General features: G+C 34.7%; 1 pseudogene; it reads right to left on the reverse strand.

The window, feature by feature from the left end:
• Window positions 1-7,677: 7,677 nt before the first annotated feature.
• Window positions 7,678-10,958, reverse strand: LOC132166697 (NAC domain-containing protein 82-like; annotated as a pseudogene).
• Window positions 10,959-22,101: the final 11,143 nt, after the last annotated feature.

A 22,101-nucleotide genomic window follows, 5' to 3' on the forward strand; every position in this document is an offset into this window, starting at 1 on the left:
GCTAGCCACATCTGCGCTATTACTCCAAAAAGACTAGTCAATTTGGAGTTTCCCTAGAATTCATTATAAAGTCCAGTTTCACCTAGTAACTAGGCAATGTGGGACTTAGCACCCATGACTATCTTTATAAACTACCCACTCTATGTGGGCTTCTTCTCATCTTCCCAATATGGGACCGAGGTGTTACAGTCCCGAATTAAGGGGACATTTTTCTGCGCAGGCGTTGCTAATTTTATTTTGTGTCGTTTACACAACAAAACGTCCCTATAAGGGGATGTTTTATTGAAGCGCCTCTATTCCAAACATTAGTAAACCTTGTTTTTTTTGTAGTGATATTTTTATAAATGCATATCTTGAGATTGAATTGGATGCGGATAAAAATGATTAGGTAACTTTCTCGAGAGCGTATTGCAAGAGACTCTTTGGCCATTTGAATATATTTGTCATCAAGCAAACAAGACGGCAGATTTTATTATGAAGTGCGCAAGAATTTTAAAACAAAGTCGTTGGCCAAATCAAAGGAGCTATGAATATTTGGAAGATGTTCATATCACTACTAAGAAGATTTGTATGAAGAGTGTCGTTTCAAGTGGGTTGAAATTTATCATTACTAATGATATGAAACTTTTTCTATCATTGCAAAGAGGCTAGACACAAGTCAAATTTATGACGTAAAAGTGCCAATGAGAGAGGTTTGAACATTTAAAACCACAAATATGAAAATATTGAAAAATTGGAGTGTTGGTATGAAGCTATATTTCCTTTCAACCCTCTATTAATGGGATATCTACAAAGTTAGAACTAACACTAACAATTCTTGTATGTAATAACACATGGATTCTTGTAGACTTGATCCTTAAGAAATGGTTGAAACTTGATGGATCCATAAACAAGAAAAAGACTAGATTAGTAGCTAAGGGCATATATTATTTTGCTACATATGCGTTGGTGGCTAGACTTTCATCAATTAGAACTTTGATATTTTTTGCTTATATATTTACCATTGAAATGTAGCACCTCGTATAAGAAAAATACGAAAATAAAATAAAATTTATAGGAAAATAAATAATATAATTAGAACAAAGAGAAAGATTATGGTGTAATAGACTGAGCAAAGTGGACTTGTAGGTTATTAATCAATAAGGTATTAAAATCAAACAAAAATATTTAAAATATTCGAATATATGCAAGTTTGACTAATAGAGGGTTAGGCCTGATCGATCAAAACGGGAATCTTGACGTGGTGAGCCTACACGCAAGAAGTTAGTCAAGCATAGGGCAGTAAATGAGTTGATACACTCAACAACTCGCTCGATACCGCCCAGTTAAGCTCGACCCTAACTCGAGCTCGACACTGTACAAGCTCGCTCGTTACTGTTGAAACCCTCTTGATTAGCAAATAATACATATCCGGCTCGCTCGATTAAACTCGACGGGAGCTCGTGAGTTCGACTCGTTTAAAGCTCAACTCGCTGGACCCGCTCGGTTCGTTAGCCAGCGAATATATATATATATTACAAAACTGAGTTATATAAATTTAAGTATTTATATTAGTAGTTAAGTGGTTATTTAATATTTATATGTTCATGTATTAGTTAACATATTAACTAGTTAGTTCATAAGCTAACATATTATCCAGTTAATTGATATATATTAGTATTTTAGACATTACCTCTATAGAGTGTTGTGCTTAAATTGTTTTGATTTATATATAGCTCGATTCCATTAAAAAAAAAAACAACATAATAACTAGTAACTAGTTAATAAACTAACATATTAACTAAGTAAATATAGATTAAGTTACTAACCGAGTATAATTAACTATAGGTTACTTTGATAATATATATATAGGCTACTTAATATATGTATATTATATATATTAATTTAATATATAATGTACATACTTGTTGGTTAATATAGACTAACTTAGTATTACTAAGTTAGTATATATGTGTGCTTATATATATTAGTAATTTAGTATTACTAGGTAAGTTTTTTTGAAGTGAGTATTACTAAGTAAGTTAACTATTTTTTTTTTTTTAAAAAAAAAGTTAATTAACACAAGTTACATAAATATTAGTTAATATGAAATCTTATGACATATGGTTAAGTTTTTAACTAATTAAATATATAACTATATTAAATAGTTAGTATACAAGTAAGTATTACCGTGCTAAATAATAACTACTAACTATAGTGAAGTGATACATCACATGATCTAAGATTATGTGAATTGTTAGATCATATGATCATATATATCACAAATTAAGTGATTGGCATTAGAATCAACAATGTGTTTGTTAGAATCACAAATTAAGTATTATCATTAGAATTTAGATTACATGAATTATCATTCGAATTTAGTCACATGATCACATGGTTTAATATTGCGCCATATGACATTTTGCCTACTAGGGTTAACCTTCTAAAGAGGAGAATTATTGAAGATCCTATGTGTCCTATATGCAGACTGGAGAGGGAAACTACAAGTCATATTATATGGAGTTGTGCGTCTACTCGTGATGTCTGGTCAGAGGGTTCTACGAAGCTTCATAAATGTTCAAGCTCTGATGACAATTTTCTCAATATTATTGAGATGCTTCAAGAAAGGCTGACGGAGGAGTTCCAATTGGTAGTCATAATGATGAGGAACGTATGGCTTAGACGGAATGAGGTTATTTTTGGGGGGAAATTCTTATCGCCTACTGAGTTTGTCCACAAGTCTGTGGATTAGTTGGAAGCATTCCAAACTGCGGAAAGGGGTAGAAAATATCTACTTGTGACTCATGAGGTGTCTAGTGACTTGAGGTGGCAGAGACCTTCTTATGGTGTTATTAAAATCAATTGGGATGCTGCTATTGATGGAGTGGGAAATAAAATGGGATATGGAGTAATAGCACGAGATTACACTGGTAGGGTGGTAGCTGCATTGAGTGGGTCATGGCCATAGATTACCGACCCATTTGTAGCAGAATCTGTTGCAGCTTGGAAAATGGTAAAACGGTGCCTTCATCTAGGTTTCATGAATGTGATGCTCGAAGGGGGACTCAATGGAGATTGTCAATGCGCTAAAGAAAGATGAATTGTGTGGGTACAAGTATGGGTCCATGTTAATTAAATGAGACTAAACTCTTACTTAATAGCATTCCCAATTGGAAGGTGGGACACATCAAAAGATCTGGGAACGTAGCAGCGCATAAGTTGGCAAAATATGGGTTATCTATCATCGAGGACCATTTATGGATGCTTATCCTTTTTGTAGTCATGAAGAGGTTTATGGAGAGCTCGTAGATTATGAAGAATGAAGACTGCCAAGGGAGGTTTTCCTTCTTGTAGTTTCTTGTTTTTGTTTTCCTACCGAACTAGTTGGTTTTATTCTATGATATTGGAATCTCAATTCAAAAAAAAAAAAAAAAAAATATTGTTCCATATGAACATATAATTACTAGTTAAGTAACTAAGTAAGCATAGTTAAGGATTTAGGGTTTTAAGTGACATAATATTTTATGTACATATATTATTATTATTAGGAAAAAGTACATTTTACCCTCCCAAAGTTTGAGGCGATTTTCAATTCGACTTCTAATACTTCAATTTTTGCAATGCACCCCAAAAACTTTCAAATTTTTGCAATTCGATCAATTTTATCCTAAAATTCCCATATTGCCCCTAATTTTTATTTAATTTTATTTTATAAAAAAAAAATTGGGGGTGCAAAAATGGCCAGATGGCCACCGATTTTTTTTTTTTATAAAAAAAATTTATAAAAAAATTAGGAGCAATATGGAAATTTTGGGATAAAATTGGTCGAATTGTAAAAAAATTGGAAGTTTGAGGGGGTGCATTGCAAAAATTGAAACATTAGAGGTTGAATTGAAAATCACCCCAAACTTTTTTTTTAGGGGGGGGGGGGGTAAAGTGTAATTTTCCCCTATTATTATTATTAACGTAACAACTAGTTAGTTAATATGTCATCTTAGTGTATAATTATAGTTAAATATAGGGTTAATAACTTTTGTAGTACCTGAGTTTTAATGTTTTTTATTTTTTTTCTTTCTAGGTTTTAAAACATGACAAATCTAGTACCTCAGATTTTGGAAAAGACAGAATCACCACCTCCGTTAATTTCTGTCAATCACCCACTAACGGAAGTCCACGTCATCGCCATGTAATCACGTTATATCGCAACACGTGTCCACCTTAAAAAAAAAAAAACAAAACGGTAAATAATTAAATAATAATTTTTTTTTTTTAAAAAAAACTCAACTAAAAAAAAAAAAAAATTCGACCATTTTTTAATTAAATGGTGACGTTGAGGTCCAGGAATTCGAGATCAGACGCCGGTGTCCCAAAGTTCGGCGGTGAGGAGCCAAACTTAAATTAATAATCCATTTAGTTTAGCCCAGACAACAACGAGCATATGATTTCCTTCAAAGAGTTCATACATAAGAAGAAGCCAGAAAGCAGAACAAACAAATACAAACATATGATTTCTCTCGTTTTTGGTTATCTGTTCAGATCAATGTTCTCAAATCGTTCATCTTCATATGCACTAACATTTGCATTTTTCAACAAGCAAAAAAATCTTTGAAAAGGTTGAAAACCTAATATCTGAAACTCCAATTTGTTCATATACCGCAAAAAAATTAGCATAAGCCAATTGGACACCATGGAAGACTTGGGTCACAATGTAAAAAGCCAAGAAAGCACCACCACCACAAAAGCCTTAGTAACTCAATCGATCTGACTCAGTGCTCGCACCACTCAATCTCGCATACCCAGATGATCAGATGATTTTACTCGACTGGATTCAAAGTCTATCTGATAAAGGAAAGTTTCTGATCATTCCCCAAATCATCACCACCACTGCCGCCATTAAACCTAGCTTCTTCTTCTTCTTCTTCTATTTTGTCTTCCCTGTCCTTGGAATCTTGGCTCAACCTATCGTTGTTCTCTGCAAATAGAACCAGAAATATTGTAGGTTTTCTTGGGATTTGAGATTGGGTTTTGGAGAGGAAAGAATGGTTTTCTCTTCGATATGTTCTATCTACTGACGTGGATTTACCCTTTTTTTTTTTTTTTAAGGTGGACATGTGTCGCGATATAACGTGATTACGTGGCGATGACGTGGACTTCCGTTAGTGGGTAATTGACGGAAATTAACGGAAGTGGTGATTCGGTCTTTTTCAAAATCTGAGGTACTAGATTTGTCATGTTTTAAAACTCATGGGAGAAAAAATAAAAACATTATGAGCCTGTTTGAGATTGCATTTAAGAAATAGAACTTTTAAATAAAAAAAAACTTTTGGGCAAAAGCTTCATTTTTAAGCTTTTGCCAAAAGTGTTTTTCGGCTATTTTTAGGTTTTTTGGACCCTTAAAAGCGCTTTTAATTTTTCTACCAAACGAGTACCTTTTTTTTTTTTTTTTTTTTTTTTCAAATAGATTTTTTTAGTGTTAAAAACACTTTTAGACATCTCAAACGCAATCCCAAACAAGCCCTAAAACCTAGGTACCAAAAAAGTTATTAACCCTTAAATATATAATAAGTTATAAGTATAAAATATAACATATATAAATATACCATATTAACATGAGCGCAATCACCCCTAATTTAGTATATATACATACACTAACATAAATTAACTAGTTAGTTAATATATATATATATATACACATACTAACTTAATTACTAATATAAATACTCAAAATGTATATATGAATTAAGTGTATAACATTATATATTAACTTAATGTTATATAATAATAACTAATTAATATCATAATATGTTAGTATATATACTAACATGTTTTTTTTTTTTTTTAACGTATTATTAAAGTAGAATAAGTAATATTATTAAACTAAGAAAAATGATAATTTATTTATATTTGATGGTGTAAGAGCATTCTTATTGAGCTCTTTATATTTGACTTTTCTTTAAAAAATTTAAAAAATCACAAAAAGATTCATTTAACAAGTTCTTTACTTTATTCCAAATTTAACTTTGATCAACAAGGGTTTCCAAATACCAAGTGCTAAAAAGTGAAAGTTATTTAGTTTTTTAATCCTATATATTCATTTTTCTTCTCTCTCATCTACCAAGAACAAAAAAATAAATAAAAAAAAGAAAATAATAATATTTAACATAGTGAGTTTGATATTTTGTTCATTTTAAAAGTGGCTTTTCAAATTTACAAAAGTGAGTTTTTCTCTTCAAATTTAACTTTTATTTGAAAAGCTCAATAGGGATGCTCTAAGTTGTCTTCTTAAATATACATAAAAGGTTTTTTTTTTTTTTTTTAAAAAAAATTTTTATTTTTTAATTATTTTTTTAATTTTTAATTTTTTTTTTAAAGATCAGATGGATCTACACCTCTATTCTATTTGTTTTTCTTAAGATCAGATGGTTAGCTTTTAATCTGACCGTTTAATACTTTTTTTGAAGATCATAATTGAACACATGTCGTTTATACAGATTCTAGAGACACATGAACACATCCCAGTTGTTGGATTATCTGGGCACATCCTAACCATCAATTTCTTATCCTTTGAATTAAATGCATTCAACTACCTCCACTTATTTCAAAGTTGATCAAACGGCTGTAATATAAGAGACAATATAAATCTGACCATCTTGAGCGTTCAATCCTATAAACCCTAAAGACCATTAGAGATTGGACAGTTAGATTTTAATTTGACCGTTTAATTTTTTTTTTTTTTTGAAGATTAGTCATGAACACATGTCATTCATGCATACTCTAGAGACACATGAACACATCCCAGCTATTGGATTTATTTGGGCGCATCCTAACGGTCCATTTCTTATCATATGCATTAAATTTTTTCAACTACTCTCCCTTACTTCAAAGTTGAACAAACGACTGTGAATATAAGAGACCATACACATCTCACCATCTTAACCGTTCAATCATATTAACCCTAAAGACCATTACACTGTCTCCTGCACCATCTCATTTTATAGGTCACTTTTTATTTTACTTCCCTTCTCTTCCGCTGTTCTCTTTCTCTCCTATTGACAAAACCTCGTCGTAGATTCAAAGTTCCGGTGTCATCGTTTGCCTTTGTGCCAACAGGTCTCTCTCTCAAATGTTTTATGCGATCTATTGCTTGCTTCTTTCTTTTTATTTTTTATTATTTTATTTATTTATTTATTTATTTTTATTGTCAATTTGATATATATGTTTGAGGTTTAAGTTTTGTTTTCCATTTTAAGATTTACATTTGTTTGAGCATGTGGCTTATTACTGATGGTTTAAGCTATTTTGGGACTGTCTCAAGCTTTCTCTTTGTTGCAAATAGAAAATACCATACAAGCCACTCAAGGGCTCGGATTGGGTCGAAATTGCCCTTGTAGTGATCCTGAGCTACTATATCTTCCCAATGAGCCGAGTTAGAGTAAGTGTTTCCCCAGTTCGGCTCGAACTCGACTCGATTATATGTCTTCTAAAACAAGCCGAGCCAAGATTGCCAAAACTCGGCTTGGCTCGTTTACAGCCCTAGTCAAGCATGTAAAATGGCACATGGCTTGCTTACTGTCAATGAAGAGACAAAAATTGATCAAAATCCAAAAGGCAACAAAATTTGTTATATATTATTAAGTTTCAACAATCAAATTTCAATGTAAAATAAAATTGGATCAATTCCAATACAGCATGAGAACCTTGCATAATGTCTTACAATAATCTTTCTAACAGAAATTTAAGAAGACGTCTACCGGCTGCCGAAGATCAGTTGTCTTGAAATGATGGTTCAGATGAACTTCCTGACTGTCAAAGTAACTGTAGCCATCTTCAGTCGCTCTGGACATGTTGCCCACATCACCCAAATCATTGTGAAAATTATCAACACCAGAATAAAGTTCAGGTTCAGCATTTCCAGGACAAAGATCCTGCAAAATCCATAAACCAATTATAAAAAGGTAAAGATTAGAACTTCAAAGAAAATCTGCAAGCAAAAAGAGAATAGTACAGTGTTCGATAAAAACACTCAGAAATGTTGAAGTCTATGTATGATATAGACAATTAGACATAGAGTATGCAAAGAAGTTAAACTTTTGAATTGGAAAAATATAGATCCACAAACAACTTATAGATTATGCCATCTAGTTTAAAATGTCGATATTAAATGCTTTCAGGAAGTAAAATACTCATTTTCCCAATGAAGATTAAAGTATGACACATTCCCGCATATACTAGATTAGGAATGCATTAGTAAGAAAAATTTGCAAGGAGTTACACACCTTATTTTTGTCATCTTCAATTGAAATCAAAGTGTTATCTTCTGTAAAGGAAGCAAGCAGCGGAAGAATATCATCATCACTATTAGCAAGCACTTCAGGAAGAATGTTATCTTCAATTGAAATCAAAGGGTTATTTTCCGTAAAGGAAGCAAGCAGAGGAAGAATATCATCATCACTATTTGCAAGCACTTCAGGAAGAATGTCACCATCACCCGAAGTTTGATAAACAACATCACTACTACAAACTGGCGTAAGCCCCTCGAAGTGGGTTCGCATAGTTTCAGATAAACATGACTCAGAATCTGTGCCACCCAAAATAGAGGTACCAATAGCAACTGAACTGATACGGTTAGTAGGCAGTACATAATTTGGGGTAAACAAATCAGCAGAAGGGACGATTTCAACACAATCAACTTGTTCATCATCATTCCAGTCTTCCTCCTTAAATGGTGCTCCATATTGGGCACCATTTCTTGGGCCCATACCCTCCTTCTGGAAAATCATACAAAGAACTTACGTGTTCTGCAAGACAAAAACATCATTAAAATGAATTCAAATACAGGAGGCACCACAAATGAAAATAACATCGCTGGTTTTAGATATGCAGGAAAAGAAATGAAAATAACATATAGAATGTTACCAAAAAGAGAGTGCATCAAAACCTTCGTAGCCTAACAAATACATGTTACCCCCTCTGTCCCATTTTATTTGTCCATCTTAGTAAGCCCAACCTTTTAAGTAGATGCACTTATTTTTGTCTTTATCTTCTTAGAAAAAACAAAAGGGGGGGAAGGAAAAAGAAGAAACTATTGAATCATTGGAACCAAAAAAATAAAAAGTTTTCAAAACCTTCCTCAAAAGGTTTCCGAAATTTGAAGGATGCAACTTTTAAAGGGAAATTTTGGAAAGTTTCATAACTGTGTACCTTCACTACGAACTGAAAAAAATGAACATGTTAAAATTGGTAACAACAAAGAGAGTAATACATGCTGGGTTCAACAAAATATAAAATTCAAACAACAAGAACCATTTTAAATAAAAATTGTGGCTGTCGAGTTGCTGTGCTATGTTTCTCAAGCATTTGCCATGTATAAGACGGATGGTGCAAGGCAAAAGACTGTATTGATATGTGTAAATATAACTAGGGGGCAGAGACTATATGACCTATATTTTGCAAAATGCCAAGCGAATAAGGACAATATCATCCTTTTAACAGTATTATTGACACATTCATTTGAAAAAAAGAACTTTCAGTTGGGTGCAAACACCAGAGGTAGAAAGAAATTCTTTTAATCAAATTTGAGATTTGTTCATAAATTTCAAACAAGACAGTGTTCAATTAAAATGATAAAAAATAAAAAAAAGCGCTTTGGGCTTAAGAGCATTCACAATGAGCTCTTTACATTTAACTTGTCTCTAAAAATCTAACAAAACTCATGAAAACACCAATTTAACAAGCTCCCTTTGCTACTTTATATTTAACTCTTGTCATAGATGCTCCCCACATTCCAAGAGTCAAAAAGCTAAAGTTATATAATTTTTTAAGCTTATTTTTTACCCTCCTCTCTCCTGATTGGTTTAAAACTAATAAAATAATAATATTTAACTAAATTAAAGAAAGGTATAGAGAGTTTGATGTTTGACTCATTTTAAAAGTCGCTCTATAAATTTGATAAAGTAAATTTTTCACCTCAAATTTAGCTTTTGTTTGAGTCCATTGTGAATGCTCTAAAAGGTGTGCATTTAGCCCTCTAAACCAAAAAGACAGGCTCCAATTTCTAAAATACACTTAAAACTACAAAATACGTTGGAAACTTACCTGTATATATAATAGTTTTTAAAAACAATTTGAACCCGTTCAAAACATTTTTAGCAGGAAAACAGCCTATAAAAAAAAAAAATACACCAAACAACAATGCTTTTGATTCTACAAACAAGAGTGTCATGCAAAGATTGTTAAATCACCAGGCATTACCTGAACTGCTCCTCTTTCTGCCAGATTTTTATCTTCCAGTCTGTACTCATGCATAACCCAATCCGTCCGATCACCTCGTGGTGCTTTTCCTCTGTGAAAAATCAAAGTTTTTATCAACCCCACCAACTCTTTATTGTAATGAACGGGTCTATCCTTTCCAGAGGTTTTCCAGTACCCAAATTCAGTTGCACGATTCATTCTAGCCCCAGATGAATACTTTTTCTCCACAGGGCAAAAGAAGTCCCATTTCAGATCCCCACCTTTCAAAAGAGATTTATCTGATATAGGAAAAAGCACATTTTAGTAAGAAACACAAATAAAAAGCACAACATACTAATCATGCAAACAAGAGTATGTATAAGACTTCTCCTATAACTGGAAGATCCCAAGGGCCAAACTTGTATAAATCAACCTCTGCAATGGCTTCAAAATGAAGCCTTTTCCCCATTACTTTCCTCTTCAAGTAGTACAAAACCAGCTCAACATCAGTAGGGTGAAATCCAAATCCAGGAGCTAGCAGTGATGTTTTCCCCATCAAGAATACTGACTTCCACAAAAACAATTTTTAAACTCTACTGTAGAATGCAACAATAATATTGCTGCTTCCAACAAAAAGGAAAAAGCAAACTGTCAAGTCCAATGCCGAAAGAAGATCTTCCAAGTCCACCAGTGCCTCCCACGATTCAAGAAACTAAAATCACAACGAATAAGTGACCAATGCTTCTTGTTGAGAACAAAGGACATTTGGTGCGCAATGATTACCTGTTACAAACATTATTAGGCACACAACCCAAAAACAAAAAAACAAAAAAACCATAGAATGAATAAGAACATAAATTAATGAACCAACCAATCAAATTTCTAGTTTTGTTTTTCAAATGCGGAGAAACTCCTGATTGGATTAACATTAAAGGGACACAAAATTATAGTAGATTGTCACAATAGCCTAACAAACAAACCTTTATGATTTTTTGGGTTAATTTATACAGTCACAATAACCAATCAAGTTTTAACAATAATCTCTAATAGCAGTACATGTGCCTCAATATGAAATCACGAGGAACCAATACCTAATACATAACGAAAACAGATTCATTGTTGGGCTAATTTATATTTTCTTTTCTTGGTTTTAGTTTCCTCTTCTTTTAACTTGCATGAAACAAAGCACTACAAAAGTTCAATCGTAGTGACAATGCTCCTAACATTTCATGTCCCCCATATCATTTACCATATTTGTCAAATTTCTCATATAAAATTGTCATAGAATGCAACTTCATTTTTTAACATAAATCTGGATTGCTCCATCTCTTTGGAGATCAAAAATCTGGATTGCTCCATCTCTCCGGTGAAGGACTGGCGTCGGTGGGGATTTTTGGGGTCTAAAAATGTTTTTTCATTTCCCCCTGACGTGCACTAGGTTTCCCCCTGAGGTGCACTAGGGCTTTTCTTGGGTGTTTGGTTGGGTCCCTTGTATACTTTCTTGGGTTCTTAGAGGTTTTTCTGGGTTTTTGGTTTGTTTGGGTGTTTGGTTGGGTTCCTTTGTATACATTATTGTGTACTTAGAGGCGCTTTGCGCTTTTTTTGATATATATTACATTACTTATCAAAAAAAAAAAAAAACATAAACTTCCAAGTGCCATTAACCTAGTCTTGTAGATATTCATTTCTCTATATGTGTGAGGGAGTGTGGTCTCAAAGGTATTGTCTTGTAAAAGGAAAAAATTCCCTCAAATCCAGTGATTGCTACAGCAAGCGTGTCTCAAAGCTCCAGCCACATGGCCATCTATTTATTCGAGAAACTGAGTTGGTCTCTTCGTAACTCAATTATGAAACTACGAATATATGGAAGAAATGAAAATATTATAGGAGAGTGAGATGTTATTGCATATGCAAATAAACATTACCAAATGGGATAAACTTACCATTTAGTTTATATAATTAACAGCAAGAATGATGGGCCATTAATGGGCTTCAATTTTGCTACACTCTGGCTAATTCAACTAACCCAACCCCATCATCTCATCCCTTCTTTTCTTATGTTTTTGCAATGGACTGGTACAAGTCCCTGATAATTATTACTTTCTTACCTTCACTACCCTTAAAGAAGAAGGGAAAGGACACTAGAACAGCAAAGCATTTCACTCCTAAGGTGTCTACATCTAGAAAGATTGGTTCACTCAGTAGATTCTGACCCATCAAATTTTCTTTTCGGTACAAAAGTAACCCATGCCAACTATCCCATTAATTTTAGAGGGTAGAAGTGTGTCAACAGTGCAGTGAAGGAGCTCAGCAAATATATATATATATATATTTTCAATGTCCTATTCTTACATTCATTGGACTATTGGGACACCACCATTAGTACTGAACACTCAGCTTTTTTTACTTTCTATTATTTTCTCTTGGGGTGAGAATCCCCTGTAGTGGGCTTCCTTGTGATTATGACACTAGTAACCAAGCCCAGAATTTTAGTGAGAGAAAATAATGAAAATTCATAAAGGTTTGTTTGGAAACTTTAATGTTAATCCAATATATATATTTTTTATGACAGAAACCTCAACACGGCACCGCCCTTCAGATCCACCTATGCAGAGTAAACCTCTTAGGCTCTTACCCGTGTACCGCACTCTGGAAGTTTCCCTAGGGTAAATTGCCGGCTTTTTACACTGGGTGTGCTCCAAGAGGAAGTTTGCACATAGCAAGTCTTGAACTTGGGATCTAAGGGGTGATACTCTCTAAGACCACAAGCCTCAACCCCTAAGCCAACCCCTTGCGTTTGTTAATCCAATATTAACGCTAACCCAAACAATATTAACGCTAACCCAAACAGTATTAAGGTGCAAGAGGCACATAAATCAGATAGTACTCCTATAATAAAATCTCCGATCCAAAGATCGGAAAGAAAAGAAACTTTTCCTTTTGATCCACTATAACAAAAAACCACGAAAACCCTAGCATGCGGAAGATCAGTAAACCCTAGAGATCAAAAGCAAACAATGGAAAACCCTAGAGAGAGAGAGAGAGAGAGAGAGAGAGAAACCCTAGAGTAGAGATCGTACCGGAAGCAAGAGACAGCCGGAGACGAGAAACAGAGCGTGTGGGCGTGAAAGACACAGCTTGTGCGGTAACGGCGGTGAAATGTGAGAGCTTATGAGAGAGCTGAGACAAAGAGAGAGAGAGAGAGAGAGCGCGCGCGCGTGGATGTGTGCGCGTTGAAGGTTGTGCAATGAGGGAGAGTTGAGAAATAGAGCGCGTGGCTGTGTGCGCGTTGAAGGCTGTGTAATGAGGGAGAGTTGAGAAATAGGGTGTGTTGGGTGGGGGTCTTTCAATTTTATTGGCGGGAGCGCCTTTGATTGGTCAGGTGAAGTTGTGCCAGTTGGCAACGAGCACACAACTTTCAGAGAGTAAAATGTTTTTTTAACTGTACTTTTTTTTTTTAATTTTTAATTTTTATTTTTTATTTTTTTTATGTGTCTGCACAAGAGGGGAGGAGAGATTCGAACTAATAACCTCCGCTTCATGATGCGTGGTCTCTAGCCGATTGAGCTACCCTTAATGACTTTTTTTTTTTTGTTGTTGTTGAAATGAACCTCATTTTATAAATAACACAACAATGCTTTGTTCATTTTTCGCCGCACTTTGTCTAGACAAGAATGGATTTGTGTTTTCGCCAAAGGATTAGTTACTTTGTTTGTCTCCCTCCGGATATGAACTATCTTCTATGATGGATTGGTGTTTTCCCCAAAGGATTAGTTACTTTGTTTGTCTCCCTCCGGATATGAACTATCTTCTATGATTGGAGATTATTTAATCCGACTTGGGTATCATCTAGTAATTGACTGTTTTACGACTCTAGCAGGTTCCCTCATGAGCCAAAGCTTGCACAATTTCTAGCACATCTCCCTCAACAATTACCCACCCATCTCATCGCCAAGAGTAACTATCTTCCAAGCGCCAACTACTTCCGCTACCATTGAAACTCGGATCTATAATAAAAGGCATTGATGTACACATGGAAGCCTAAACAAGCCCATCTGCATCTCTAATGATCACCCAATCCTCATCTTCTTATTTTGATTATCAATAGCGGAATCCCAATTTATTTTGACCACCCATCTCGGTCTCTCCACGCAATCAGAATGCGCACTGGTATTAGTGACTTCAATTGCTTGGGAAAAATCAGCCAAAGCTTCTTGAGCTATTCTAACTAGTTGAGTAGGGGTTGTGAATTCTCGTCCAAAGATGATCAAGTATTTGCGAAGCCAAATTCTTTGAGCCAAAAAAGCAATGAAACTCAAGATCAGTATCATCTAACTCCTCCATCCATTTTTCAAATAAACACAAGCCGCTGCTCTTTGAAATGGATCGTTTTTGGATTTTCTTGTTGCACTCCGTCCAGACAGCTACAATCGACTTGCAACTCCAAAGAATGTATCCCATACTATCCGAACATTGGCCAAAAATGGGACACAAGGGTTTTGAACTATCCCCTTCTTGAAAATATTATTCTTTGTAGGGAGTAAATTATTGCATTCTCTCCAAAGAAAATTCCTTACCACCCCTGGGACTCTCAGTCTCCATATTTTCTTCCACACTAGACAAAAAGAAGACTTAATTTGTTGAGCGCTCCCCTTTCTCCCGCAGGATTCTTGCCTTTTCTAGGCGGTAAGCACTTTTGATTGACAAATTACCATTGGAGTTCTTGGTCCACATTAAGGTATCTTGTTGACTGTGACGACTCATAACAATGTTACATATGCGATTAGATTCATCGGTGCTAGTCGTATATGTTTTTTGGTTTTATTTTGTTTTGTTTTTATGTCATTGTCATTATTCTTTATCTTTTATCATTCTTTTCATTTTATTTATTATTATACTTGCTAGAGTTTGTTCATTCTTTTGGAATAAAACCATCCCGATCAAATTCTTAAGATTCCACAAAAGAAAATTAGACTCCTAGGTGAGATGTCAAACTTGTTGAGACGTAAGGGTTTAACCCCAACTTGGGGTGGAGGCTCTTGTTATTAATCAATCAAGATTTAAACCAATACAACACATGAGAAATCTAGTTCAAACAATACATTATTGGACAATGAGAAATGCTACACATAGTCCTACACTTCCAAATGCACACTCCCATTCCCTCACCATTAGATTTTAGATGGATAATTATTGGATTTTGGATCTAATGATAATTTTCACTAGCATATCAACATGAGAGTGAGAGAATTAGAATGTGTAACATTTTTCATGAAGAGCGATTGAGCGAGTAATCAAAATAATAATGTCAAACATTGCTATTAATGCCATTACATAAGAAGTAAACTACCTTACAAAATTGGGAACAAAATAGACCATCACATAGCTTGGAAAGGACAAATTAATGAGACAATAAAAAGGAGCACATAAAAAAAAATAAAAAATAAAAATCCAACCCATTATGCATCAAATTCATATATCTTATAAAAACTTTGATTCCTCAGAGGCTTACAAGCTAGTAACATGCTGATTCAGTAACAACAACTTTGAGAAACTGGCATAAGAAAATAAAACAAAATTATCTACTACTAATAACCAAAAAACAGACTGATTATGTTACAGTCCTTCTATATATCTTCATAGCAATACAATCAATGAAAATTTATTCACAAACTACGTGTTTGATAAGAGGGTCAGATTCTCTAAGAACATAATTTATCCCAATACAAACTTAATATTTAGGTTCATAACATATTCTTTGTGGGTGTATATATGTTTGATATACATTCATTTGATGTCAAAAGGGGTGCAGTCACAAAGCCTTCAAAGTTCAACCAAACAATCAAAGAACCACAATATTAGCATGAGTCTTATTTGACCCTCCAAGCAGCAAACACAAACAAATTGGATCAATCTTATTAACCTTCTTTAATTTCTTTGTTATTCTTGTTGGAGGAGGTGGGGAGCTAAATCAAGGAAATTGCTAAAGACAAGTAATTAAAAGTGAGGTTTTTCAACAAGGAATTAAAGTAATACCTATTCTAGAGAGCTCTCTCTCTTTCTTCATTTTTTTTTTATTGGTCCAAAGCTATCTCTTAAAAACATTAGAATTGGTTAAAACATTAAATTACATGGGAATACCTATTCCTAGGAATAGGTCCCTGCCAAATGAAAGAATGCATACTTCAAAGGAATAGCCATTCTATTTTAGGGGCCTATTCCACAAACCAAAAACGGGCCCTAAAATTCAAAGGCTCCATAATACCTATTCCAATACATGTTCCCCTTGGTAACAACCATGAAAAAAAGAAAAGAAGAAAAAACTATAGAACTAATGAATAAAAGATTTGTAGCAATAAGGTTGATTAATTATTGGAAAAACTTTACTTACCATCCCTGATCTTTCATAACTTTAATAATCATACTTTCAAACTTTAAAAAGTGTCAATTTATTGTATGTATCTTTCAAATTTTGTTTTTTCAATTCCTTTAGGATTTTCCGTTAAATCCTAATAGATGGGAGTTAAAAATTTTAAAATACCCATTTTTTAAGGAAAAAATTGCAAGGATTTAAGTGTTGGTCAAGATTCAGCGTAATTTGTGCCCGAATTTTGGAAAAGAAATTAATATATATATATTAAAAAAATACAGGGGTATTTTGGAAATTTTGATAGGATTTAACGGAAAATCCTAACTTAATAGTGAAATTGAAAAAAATTGAAAAATGGATACACTAAATTAACACTTTTTAAAGCTTAGGGTATGATTGCAAAAGTGATGAAATATCAAGAATGGTAAATGAAATTTTCTCTTAATTATTTTTAGGGATAAATGCAAAATGGTCCCTATGCATGGTTGGCCTAAATTATAAATCATTCCATGTGGTATAAAAAATAATTTATATGTCCTCAGAATAGGCCAAAATAACAGTTTACTCCCTATAATCAATTTTCCTTAAGTAACTTAACCGTACTTTGTCATGTCATATTGCTATAGTAAATTAACCTAATCTCTTCTATCTCCAAAATTTTACTCCGTGCGTAACCCTCCCTCATTTTCATCTTCCTTGCCACGATTTGTGAGCATTTTGCGATAATTTGACGGTCGCATTTTGTGAAGCAGCTGACGAAGAATAGGATGAGGAGGGTTACGCACAGGGTAAAATTTTGGACATATAAGATATTAGGTTAATTTACTGTAGCTGTATGACATGAAGTGAGGGCCGATGTGTAACATTAGTTGGCATCGTAAAATGATGTGAAAAATCCTAAGTGTCATTTTTGAAAGTAAGAAATTAATAAGAACACATGTCGCGTTTTTATTGGGTATGGCGTGACAACGTGACAGATTTTGTTAAGTTACTTAACGAAAATTGATTTTAGAGAGTAAACTGTTATTTTGACATATCTTGAGGACCTATAAATTATTTTTTATATCACACAGGGAGTGATTTGTAATTTAGGCTAACTACAGGGACCTATAAATTATTTTTTATACCACATGGAGTGATTTGTAATTTAAGCCAACAACCCGGATTAATTTTGCATTTAACCCTTATTTTTAATTAAGATTAAAGAAAGTGTTAGTTATTTAGTTTAAGGTTACTTGCCGGTAGTTAGAAAATGTGATATATAACGCCAAGCATATATAAAAAGAAAGGAAAAAAAAAAAGAGAGAACTTCTTGTTTTGTCGGTTTTGTTTGCTATATATATATATATCGTTAACGTGATATTTCAAGCCCAATTTTGATGTGTCAAGCTCAAATCTGATATAGTAACAAGTCGAGAAATTTCATATATGCATACAATTCTACACGAAGGAGCAAACTTAGTGGAGGGAGAATAAAGGATAAAGTCCACTTAATCCCCTCAAATTATTACTTCAATGACAATTTACCCTCCAAACTATCAATTGCGACAATTTATCCCCAAACTACCTAAACAATGACAATGTACCCCCCAATGCTAGCAAAATGACGAAATTACCCATATAAAATTTTCAATAAGACAAAAACACCCTTAAAATTTTGAAAAAAAAAAAAAATTAAATTTTAGTATTTTTGTTTTTATTTTAGTAAGGGTAATTTCGTTATTTTGTTAAAATTAGGGGTACATTGTCATTATTTTGGTAGTTTGGGGGGTAAATTGTCGCAATTGATAGTTTGAGGGTAGATTGTCATTGAGGTGGTAGTTTAAGGGGGTTAAGTGGATTTTACCCAAAATATTATAAGTAATATTTAGTTTCATAATATTTGAATTAATTAATTTTGTTAAGAATATTAGTTAATTTCTTTAACATTAGATGTTACTTAGAAAAGAAAAAAATGAAAAAAGAAAATAATAATAATAATAATAAGATAAGCATGGCCTGCATGTATAAGAAAGAAAAATGTTAGGCTTACAAACAAATTTTACAAAAAAAAAAAAAAAATTACAATATGATGTAGCACAATATAATTGAGTTTTTCAAAAGTTAAATTTATTTATTTTTTTTTATTTATTTTTTTTATTATTATTATTTTTCAATCATGTTGTGTCACATCATTGCACCAAAATCTTTGTAAAAATCCTAGCACTCTTGATCATCATACAACTATTTTCTATGATTATATTATTCATTCCACTTGGAAAATTGTCTTCTCTCATTGTAACACTCCACCTCAATGACACACAATATTGTCTGCTTTTCGCTCCTCCGAACCAGACTTCCTAGGAGGTCACCTATCTAGGTACTACTCTTGCAGAAGCATGCTTAACTGCAGAGTTCTTATGGGATCATGACCATCATGTCTTTAAAACGAGTTATTGTCATTAAGGGTGTAAGTATACATTTGAGTATATCCCCATCTCCATACCTAGGCGATGTGGGAAGCCACAATCACCCCCTCTTAGGACCTAGCGTCCTCGCTGGCGACTCTCATGGGGTTAGCTCATTCTTGGCGTCCCAATAAGTGCCCGCTAGCGACCCCCTCATGGGCTTGTGCACGCTCCCCACATCTCAAGCTGGGTAATGACTTTGATACCATTTGTAACACCCTACCCCAATGACACACAATATTGTTCGTTTTTAGCTCCTTCGAACCAGACTTCCTAGAAGGTGACACATCCTAGTACTACACTAGCAGAAGCACGCTTAACTGCGGAGTTCTCATGAGATCATGACCATCACGGCTTTAAAATGCGTTGTTGTCATTAAGGGTGTAAGTATACATTTGAGTACATCCCCATCTCCATACCTAAGCGATGTGGGGCGCCATACTCATTGACTTAACACCCCTCACTATGAGATTGAGAGGTTACCCCACGAACTAAGCTCCTTTATATAGGAAGTTCTTCCGTCTTGCCTAGTTGACCATGCTACCTTCTAGTATTCAAAGCTCTTTATTTTGGAGGCGTATATGGTACCCGAGCTCCAAGAGGGGGAGATGTAAGAAAAGTACCAATTTAACCCTTAACCCAAGTGTTATATTTGGTTATTTACTAAAATCTCTCTTTGGAGGAGAGGGATGGATTGTTAGTGTGGACAATTTGGAAGATATAATTGGAGGGAGGCAGAAAGGCTATTTCAATAGTGATATCCAAAATGCCTATACGAACTCAATTCAATATTTCAAGATAGGAATGTAAAACCAAAGGAAATACGTATTTGGAATAAAAAATAGGGTATTTGTAAAGTAAATTCCTAAGTCAACGCGTGAAAATAAATAAGATCTTCAATGTTTTTTTTTTTCCCTTTCACTTTTAACTCCTTAAGTTCATCAAAAAGGTGTTAATAAACCCTTATGTTACATTTCCTCCAAATTTCGTAATGTCCGTCAATTTACCCCAAAACACATCTTTTTGAGGTGAAATTAAAAATTTTATAAATTTTTGGGTGTCTTCTCAAAACATGTAAAAGTTCATGGGTCCTTTGTGAAATTTCCAAAAAATAAAAAATAAATTTAAGTCTCACATGAAAATTTTGGTAACTTGTTGAACCACATTCTTTTGATGTCTCATGTTTGTTTCTATATGTTTAAAGTCAATAAGGCTAGAGTAGAAAAGTCAATAAGCCTAGCAAATGTTTACAAGTTATAATTGCTATATAGTGCAAATAGCTACAAATCTGTTGTTATTCTCTTTCAATATTTGTTTTAGGTTTGAAATGGTAACTTCAACCTGCAAACAAGAAGACATATGACACCATCTTCACTGTTTCTAACAACGCTTCGCTAGAAAAAAATGCAACAAGCTTGTTCGTGCAAGTTTGGAAAAATTCAAAGGGCCCATGCAGCCTACCAAATAAGTATGCTGCATTTAAGATAAAACAAACATTTTTCCACTTCTTTCATAAGAGCATCTCCAACAGAGCTTGTAAACTAGTTTTTTTAGTTAAATTTAGCTATTTTCACTTTTTTTCTTGCTCCAGCAGAGCTTGTAAAGTAGAGGTTTTCCCTACTAGTGCTATAGTGAATTTTCATATTTGAAAGTTCACTGTAGCACCTTGCAAGATTTTTTAATTATTTTTTCTCTCTCCTCTCTCTCCCTCAATGCTCAAACTTTTTTTTTTTCTCTCTCTCTCTCTCTCTTCTCTCTCTTCTTTAGCTCTCCCTCACCGGACCCTCACCAAATCCCCCCCACCTTGAAAATTCAATGTTGTTGCTCCCAAATCGCCGCCCCGAAGACACGCTCCCCTCCCGCCGGGACCGATCCATCACCGCCAAAGAGGACGGCTCCAATTGGAACCCCTTTGGGAACTCCCTCCTCCCCGCCGACGACGAAGACAACCTCCCGCAGAAGCTCTCCGACCGGTGCATCAAATTACAATTGTACCCTCCGTCGTACCGTACCGATTGAAGCCTCCCTTCCGTCGATCCCTGTCGAACTCGTGCTCCAGTCGCTTCCTTAGCATCCTCGACCCCTCCCGATCCTCATCGGCCGCTGATCGGTCCCGATCGTACCATGCCAACGCCGACGAAGACAACAAACCCTTGATCCGCACATTCTTAGGCGACTTGTAGTAGAAGCCCCTTGTGCGACGATGACCGGAATAAACCCTTTGCACTTATCTCTGTACGATGTCGTATTCGAACCCGAAAAGGGAAAGTTAGAAAATGATAAAATAATATTTAATTAAAAGAGATGGTTAAAATAGATGTTTTGCTGGAATGTGTAGTGAAAAAGCAATAGCTAAACTAGTGAGTTGTACTTTTTGAGTAGCTAAGCTAGCAACCATTGCCGGAGAAGCTCTTGTGAGAGAAGCTCTTCCTTCTCTCTAAGTAGAGAAAATCCACCTCCTTGTGAGGCCTTCTACCACCGTCAGTGTAGTTGTCAAGGGAGGGGGAAGCCTTTCCTCCTCCCCTTTTCCTTTTCCTTTTCCTTTCCTCTTCTTCTTCAGCAAGTTTTCTTTTTTTTTTTTGAATGTTTATTTGGTCTTTTTGTCACCCTTCAGCACAGATTTTTTTCTCCACCTTTTGACCATTGCTCCGCTGCCCTGGGGTGCCATCCTTCATGGTCGTTCGCATCCCTGCCGCTCCCTTGCGCTGCTGCTCGCCGTTTTCCACCATGCAGGTCGGATCGAGTTTGGTTCTTAGATGGGTTTTCTTTAAAACCCGATCTGCTTTCCTTAGGCTGACCCAGGTCTACACGTGCCACTCCACCATCATCAGCGGCCACCCAGCTCTCCACCGCCACTTCCCAATTAGTCATCCGCCCAGTACGGGTAGGAGCGTGAGCTTCACACGCCCGAGCGTGACTCTCACGCACCGGCGCGTGATCCCGACGCCCTAGTCAATGGTTCCTTCTGGCCGCTCCTCTACTTTCATCATCGCCATCTCAGCTGTTTGTTGGGGTTTTCTGCTGTTTTTCCGCTTGTGTTTATTTTTCTGTCCTTGTATTTTCTGTTGTTCC

The sequence above is a fragment of the Corylus avellana genome, chromosome ca11 (genome assembly GCF_901000735.1).
Source record: "Corylus avellana chromosome ca11, CavTom2PMs-1.0".
In the NCBI taxonomy this organism is placed as follows: Eukaryota; Viridiplantae; Streptophyta; class Magnoliopsida; order Fagales; family Betulaceae; genus Corylus; species Corylus avellana.